General features: G+C 59.3%; 1 long non-coding RNA gene across 1 annotated transcript; it reads right to left on the bottom strand.

Annotated features, from left to right (window-relative positions):
* Window positions 1-535: 535 nt before the first annotated feature.
* LOC121063341 lies at window positions 536-6157 on the bottom strand. The gene is made up of 4 exons (XR_005815950.1): window positions 6117-6157; window positions 991-1024; window positions 689-722; window positions 536-572 (listed from the first exon to the last, which is right to left on the bottom strand). It is a non-coding gene; the product is annotated as an uncharacterized LOC121063341 (long non-coding RNA).
* Window positions 6158-7081: the final 924 nt, after the last annotated feature.

Genomic DNA, 7081 nt, shown 5'->3' with positions numbered 1-7081 from the left:
AGCCCCTTCCCCTCTGGTCCCAACCCTGAGGAAAAAGTGGCGTTCCCCTCCTGAACAACCTGAGGAAAAAACCCATCCCTCCAGCCCGAACCCTGAGGAAAAACACATTCCCCTCCGGCCCCACCCTGAGGAAAAGCCCCTTCCCCTCCAACCCCAACCCTGAGGAACAGTCCCAACCCTGAGGAAAAGCCCCTTCCACTCCAGCGCCAACCCGGAAGAAAAGCCCTAACCCTGAGGAAAAGCCCCTTGATCTCCGGCCCCAACCCAAAGGAAAAGCCCCTTTCCCCTCCAGCGCCAACCCTGAGAAAAAGTCCCCTTCCCCTCTGGCCCAACCCTCAAGAAAACCCCTTCCCCTTCGGCCCCTAGCCTGAGGAAAAGTCCCAACCCTCAAGAAAAGCCCCTTCCGCTGTCCGTAACTTGAGGAAAAGGCCCTTCCGCTCCGACTCCAACCCTGAGGAAAATCCCCTTCCCTTCCAGGCTCAATGCTGAGTAAAAACACCCTTACCCTCCTGCCCCAACCTGAGAACCCACCCTAACACTCGGGAAAAGCCCCTTCCTCTGTGGCCCCAGCCCTGAGGAAAGCCGATTTCCCTCTGGCCCAACCGTGAGAAAAATCCCAACCGGAGGGAAAAGCCCCTTCCCCTCGGGCCCCAACCCTGAGGAAACCCCCTTCCCCTCTGTCCAAAACCTGAGGAAAAGCCACTTCCGCTCCAGACCCAAACCTGAGAGAAAAGCCCCTCCCCTCTGGTCCCCAACCCTGAGGGAAAAACGCGTTCCCCTCGGAACAACCCTGAGGAAACACCCATTCCCTCCGGCTTAACCCGAGGAAAAGCACCCTTCCCCTCTGGCCCTAAACCTGGGGAAAAGGCCCCCTTCCCCTCCGGCCCCAACCCTGAGGAAAGCCTCTTCCCCTCTGGCCCCCAACCTGGGGAAAAGCCCCTTCCCCTCCGGCCCCAACCCTGAGGAAACCCCCTTCCTCTCTCGCCCCACCCTGAGGAAAACCCCTTCCGCTCCGGCGCCAACCCTGAGGAAATGCCCCAAACACCGAGAAAAGCCCCTTTCCATCAGGCACCAAGCCTGAGGAAAAGCCATTCCCCTCCTGCCCCAAGCCTCAGGAAAAAGCCCCTTCCACTCCGACCCCCAAGCCTCAATGAAAGCCCCTTCCACTACGGCCCAGACGCTGAGGAAAAGGCTCTTCCCCTCCTGCCCCAACCCTGAGGAAAGCCCCAACCCTGAGGAAAAGCACTTTCACTTCCAATCCAAGCCCGAGGAAAACCCCCTTTCCCTCCGGCCCCAGGACACCGATAAAAACCTCTTCCCATCTGGCCCAAAGCCTGAGGAAAAGTCCCAACCCTGAGGAAAGGCCCTTGCCCTCCGGCCCCACAATGAGGCAAATGCTCCCTTCCCCTCCGGCCCCAACCCTGAGGAAAAGCCCATCAACTCCAGCCGCCAACCCTAGGAAAAAGCCCCTTCGCATCAGGGCCCCAACCCCACAGAAAAAAAACGCCTTCCCACTCTGGCCCCAACCCTGAGGAAAAAAAACCCATCCCCTCATGCCCCAACCCCAATGAAAAGCCCCTTCCCCTCCAGACCCAGTCCTGAGGAAAAGACCCAACCCTGAGGAAAAACCCGTTCCTCTCTGTGCGAAACCCTGAGGAAAAACCCCTTCCCCTCTGGCCCCAACCCTGAGGAGAAGCCCCAGCCATGAGGAAAAGCCGCTTTCCCTCTGGACGCAACGCTGAGAACAAGCCCCAGCTCTGAGGAAAAGCCCCTTCCTGTGTGGCCCCAACCCTGAGGAAAAGCCCCTTGCCCTCCGGCCCCAACAATGAGGAATGCTCCTTCCCCTCTGGCCCCAACCCTGAGGAAAAGCCCCATCAACTCCGGCCCCAACCCTGAGGAAAAGTCCCTTCCCCTCCGGCCCCAACCCTGAGGAAAAGGCCCTTCCCTTCCAGCCCTAGCCCTGAGGAAAAGCCAATATACCTCTGGCCCCAACCACTAGAAAATCCCCAACCGAGAAGGAAAAGCCCCTTCCCTCTCGGGCCCCAACCCTGAGGAAACCCCCTTCCCCTCTGGCCCTAACCCTGAGGAAAAGCCCTTTCCCTACGAACCCAACCCTGAGGAAAGCCTCTTCCTCTAATGCGCCAACCTGAGGAAAAGCCCCTTCCCCTCCGCACCAAGCCTGAGGAAATGCCCCAAACCTGAGGAAAAGCCCCTTTCCATCAGGCACCAAGCCTGAGGAAAAGCCCCTTCCCCTCCGACCCCAAGCCTCAGGAAAAGCCCCTTCCACTACGGCCCAGACGCTGAGGAAAAGGCTCTTCCCCTCCTGCCCCAACCCTGAGGAGAGCCCCAACCCTGAGGAAAAGCACTTTCACTTCCAATCCAAGCCCAAGAAAAACCCCCTTTCCATCCAGCCCCAGACCCGACAAAAAACCTCTTCCCCTCTGGCCCAAACCCCGAGGAAAACTCCTAACCCTGAGGAACAAGCCCCTTCCCCTCTGGTCCCCAACCCTGAGGAAAAAGTGCGTTCCCCTCCGGAACAAACCCTGAGGAAAAAACCCATCCCCTCCGGCCCGAAACCTGAGGAAAACACATTCCCCTCCGGCCCCAACCCTGAGGAAAAGCCCCTTCCCCCTCCAACCCCAACATTGAGGAACAGTCCCAACCCTGAGGAAAAGCCCCTTCCACTCCAGCGCCAACCCGGAAGAAAAGCCCTAACCCTGAGGAAAAGCCCCTTGATCTCCGGCCCCAACCCAAAGGAAAAGCCCCTTCCCCTCCAGCGCCAACCCTGAGAAAAAGTCCCTTCCCCTCTGGCCCAACCCTCAAGAAAACCCCTTCCCCTTCGGCCCCTAGCCTGAGGAAAAGTCCCAACCCTCAAGAAAAGCCCCTTCCGCTGTCCGTAAACTTGAGGAAAAGGCCCTTCCGCTCCGACTCCAACCCTGAGGAAAATCCCCTTCCCTTCCAGGCTCAATGCTGAGTAAAACACCCTTACCCTCCTGCCCCAACCCTGAGAACCCACCCTAACACTCGGGAAAAGCCCCTTCCTCTGTGGCCCCAGCCCTGAGGAAAAGCCGATTTCCCTCTGGCCCCAACCGTGAGAAAAATCCCCAACCCGGAGGGAAAGCCCCTTCCCCTCGGGCCCCAACCCTGAGGAAACCCCTTCCCCTCTGGCCAAAACCTGAGGAAAAGCCACTTCCGCTCCAGACCCAAACCGAGGAAAAGCCCTTCCCCTCCGGTCCCCAACCCTGAGGGAAAAACGCGTTCCCCTCCGGAACAAACCCTGAGGAACAAACCCATTCCCTCCGGCCTTAACCCGAGGAAAGCCCCTTCCCCTCCGGCCCCAACCACTGAGGAAAAGCCTCTTCCCCTCTGGCCCCAATCCTTGGGGAAAAGCCCCTTCCCCTCCGGCCCCAACCCTGAGGAAACCCCCCTTCCTCTCTCTCGCCCAACCCTGAGAAAAACCCCTTCCGCTCCGCGACAACCCTGAGGAAGAAATGCCCCAAACCTGAGGAAAAGCCCCGTTCCATCAGGCACCAAGCCTGAGGAAAAGCCCATTCCCCTCCTGCCCAAGCCTCAGGAAGAGCCCCTTCCACTCCGACCCCAAGCCCGCAGGAAAGCCCCTTCCACTACGGCCCAGACGCTGAGGAAAAGGCGCTTCCCCTCCTGCCCCAACCTGAGAAAAGCCCCTTCCTCTCCGGCGCCAACCCGGAGGAAATGACCAAACCTGAGGAAAAGCCCCTTTCCATCAGGCACCAAGCCTGAGGAAAAGCCCCTTCCCCTCCGAACCCAAGCCTCAGGAAAAGCCCAAACCCCTCCGACCCCAAGCCTGAAGAAAAGCCTCTTCCACTACGGCCCAGAAGCTGAGGTAAAAACGCTCTTCGCCTCCTGCCCCAACCCTGAGGAAAAGCCCCAACCCTGAGGAAAAAGCACTTTTCACTTCCAATCCAAGCCCAAGGAAACCCCCCTTTCCATCCGCCCCAGACCCGATAAAACCTCTTCCCATCTGGCCCAAAGCCTGAGGAAAAGTCCAACCCTGAGGAAAAGGCCCTTGCCTCACGGCCCAACAATGAGGAAATGCTCCTTCCCCTCCGGCCCCAACCCTGAGGAAAAGCCCCATCAACTCCGGCCCCAACCCTGAGGAAAAGTCCCTTCCCCTCCTGCCCCCACCCTGAGGACCCACACCAACCCTAGGGAAAAGCCCATTCCCCTCCGGCCCCCAACCCTAGGGAAAAGCCCCTTCGCATCCAGCCCCAACCCTGTAGAAAAGCCCCTTCCCATCAGGGCCCCAACCCCACAGAAAAAATCGCCTTCCACTCTGGCCCCAACCCTGAGGAAAAAAAACCCATCCCTCCTGCCCCAACCCCAGGAAAAGCCCCTTCCCCTCCAGACCCAGTCCTGAGGAAAAGACCCAACCCTGAGGAAAAACCCGTTCCTCTCTGTGCGAAACCCTGAGGAAAAACCCCTTCCCCTCTGGCCCCCAACCCTGAGGAGAAGCCCCAGCCATGAGGAAAAGCCGCTTTCCCTCTGGACGCAACGCTGAGAACAAGCCCCAGCTCTGAGGAAAAGCCCTTCCATGTGTGGCCCCAACCCTGAGGAAAAGCCCCTTGCCCTCCGGCCCCAACAATGAGGAAATGCTCCTTCCCCTCTGGCCCCAACCCTGAGGAAAAGCCCCATCAACTCCGGCCCCAACCCTGAGGAAAAGTCCCTTCCCTCCGGCCCCAACCCTGAGGAAAGGCCCTTCCCTTCCAGCCCTAGCCCTGAGGAAAAGCCAATATACCTCTGGCCCCAACCACTAGAAAAATCCCCAACCGAGAAGGAAAAGCCCCTTCCCTCTCGGGCCCCAACCCTGAGGAAACCCCCTTCCCCTCTGGCCCTAACCCTGAGGAAAAGCCCCTTTCCCTACGAACCCAACCCTGAGGAAAAGCCTCTTCCTCTAATGCGCCAACCTGAGGAAAAGCCCCTTCCCCTCCGGCACCAAGCCTGAGGAAATGCCCCCAAACCTGAGGAAAAGCCCCTTTCCATCAGGCACCAAGCCTGAGGAAAAGCCCCTTCCCCTCCGACCCCAAGCCTCAGGAAAAGCCCCTTCCACTACGGCCCAGACGCTGAGGAAAAGGCTCTTCCCCTCCTGCCCCAACCCTGAGGAAGAGCCCCAACCCTGAGGAAAAGCACTTTCACTTCCAATCCAAGCCCAAGAAAAACCCCCTTTCCATCCAGCCCCAGACCCGACAAAAAAAACCTCTTCCCCTCTGGCCCCAACCCCGAGGAAAACTCCTAACCCTGAGGAAAAGCCCCTTCCCCTCTGGTCCCCAACCCTGAGGAAAAAGTGCGTTCCCCTCCGGAACAAACCCTGAGGAAAAAAACCCATCCCCTCCGGCCCGAAACCCTGAGGAAAAACACATTCCCCTCCGGCCCCAACCCTGAGGAAAAGCCCCTTCCCCTCCAACCCCAACATTGAGGAACAGTCCCAACCCTGAGGAAAAGCCCCTTCCACTCCAGCGCCAACCCGGAAGAAAAGCCCTAACCCTGAGGAAAAGCCCCTTGATCTCCGGCCCCAACCCAAAGGAAAAGCCCCTTCCCCTCCAGCGCCAACCCTGAGAAAAAGTCCCTTCCCCTCTGGCCCAACCCTCAAGAAAACCCCTTCCCCTTCGGCCCTAGCCTGAGGAAAAGTCCCAACCCTCAAGAAAAGCCCCTTTCCGCTGTCCGTAAACTTGAGGAAAAGGCCCTTCCGCTCCGACTCCAACCCTGAGGAAAATCCCCTTCCCTTCCAGGCTCAATGCTGAGTAAAACACCCTTACCCTCCTGCCCCAACCCTGAGAACCCACCCTAACACTCGGGAAAAGCCCCTTCCTCTGTGGCCCCAGCCCTGAGGAAAAGCCGATTTCCCTCTGGCCCCAACCGTGAGAAAAATCCCCAACCCGGAGGGAAAAGCCCCTTCCCCTCGGGCCCCAACCCTGAGGAAACCCCCTTCCCTCTGGCCAAAACCTGAGGAAAAGCCACTTCCGCTCCAGACCCAAACCTGAGGAAAAGCCCCTTCCCCTCCGGTCCCCAACCCTGAGGGAAAAACGCGTTCCCCTCCGGAACAAACCCTGAGGAAACAACCCATTCCCTCCGGCCTTAACCCGAGGAAAAGCCCCTTCCCCTCCGGCCCCAACCCTGAGGAAAAGCCTCTTCCCCTCTGGCCCCAAACCTGGGGAAAAGCCCCTTCCCCTCCGGCCCCAACCCTGAGGAAACCCCCTTCCTCTCCTCGCCCCAACCCTGAGGAAACCCCCTTCCGCTCCGGCGCCAACCCTGAGGAAATGCCCCAAACCTGAGGAAAAGCCCCTTTCCATCAGGCACCAAGCCTGAGGAAAAGCCCATTCCCCTCCTGCCCCAAGCCTCAGGAAAAGCCCCTTCCACTCCGACCCCAAGCCTCAGGAAAAGCCCCTTCCACTCCGACCCCAAGCCTCAGGAAAAGCCCCTTCCACTCCGGCCCAGACGCTGAGGAAAAGGCTCTTCCCCTCCTGCCCCAACCCTGAGGAAAAGCCCCTTCCTCTCCGGCGCCAACCCTGAGGAAATGCCCCAAACCTGAGGAAAAGCCCCTTTCCATCAGGCACCAAGCCTGAGGAAAAGCCCCTTCCCCTCCGAACCCAAGCCTCAGGAAAAGCCCAAACCCCTCCGACCCAAGCCTGAAGAAACGCCTCTTCCAACTACGGCCCAGAAGCTGAGGAAACGCTCTTCGCCTCCTGCCCCACCCTGAGGAAAAGCCCCAACCCTGAGGAAAAGCACTTTCACTTCCATCCAAGCCAAGGAAAACCCCCTTTCCATCCAGCCCCAGACCCGATAAAAACCTCTTCACATCTGGCCCAAAGCCTGAGGAAAAGTCCCAACCCTGAGGAAAAGGCCCTTGCCCTCCGGCCCCAACAATGAGGAAATGCTCCTTCCCCTCCGGCCCCAACCCTGAGGAAAAGCCCATCAACTCCGGCCCCAACCCTGAGGAAAAGTCCCTTCCCCTCCTGCCCCCACCCTGAGGACCCACACAAACCCTAGGGAAAAGCCCTTCCCCTCCGGCCCCAACCCTAGGGAAAAGCCCCTTCGCATCCAGCCC

The sequence above is a fragment of the Cygnus olor genome, unplaced genomic scaffold (genome assembly GCF_009769625.2).
Source record: "Cygnus olor isolate bCygOlo1 unplaced genomic scaffold, bCygOlo1.pri.v2 scaffold_197_ctg1, whole genome shotgun sequence".
NCBI classification, from domain to species: domain Eukaryota; kingdom Metazoa; phylum Chordata; class Aves; order Anseriformes; family Anatidae; genus Cygnus; species Cygnus olor.
The sequence above is the reverse complement of the archived record's forward strand: the minus strand, read 5'-3'. Positions and strand labels throughout refer to the sequence as shown.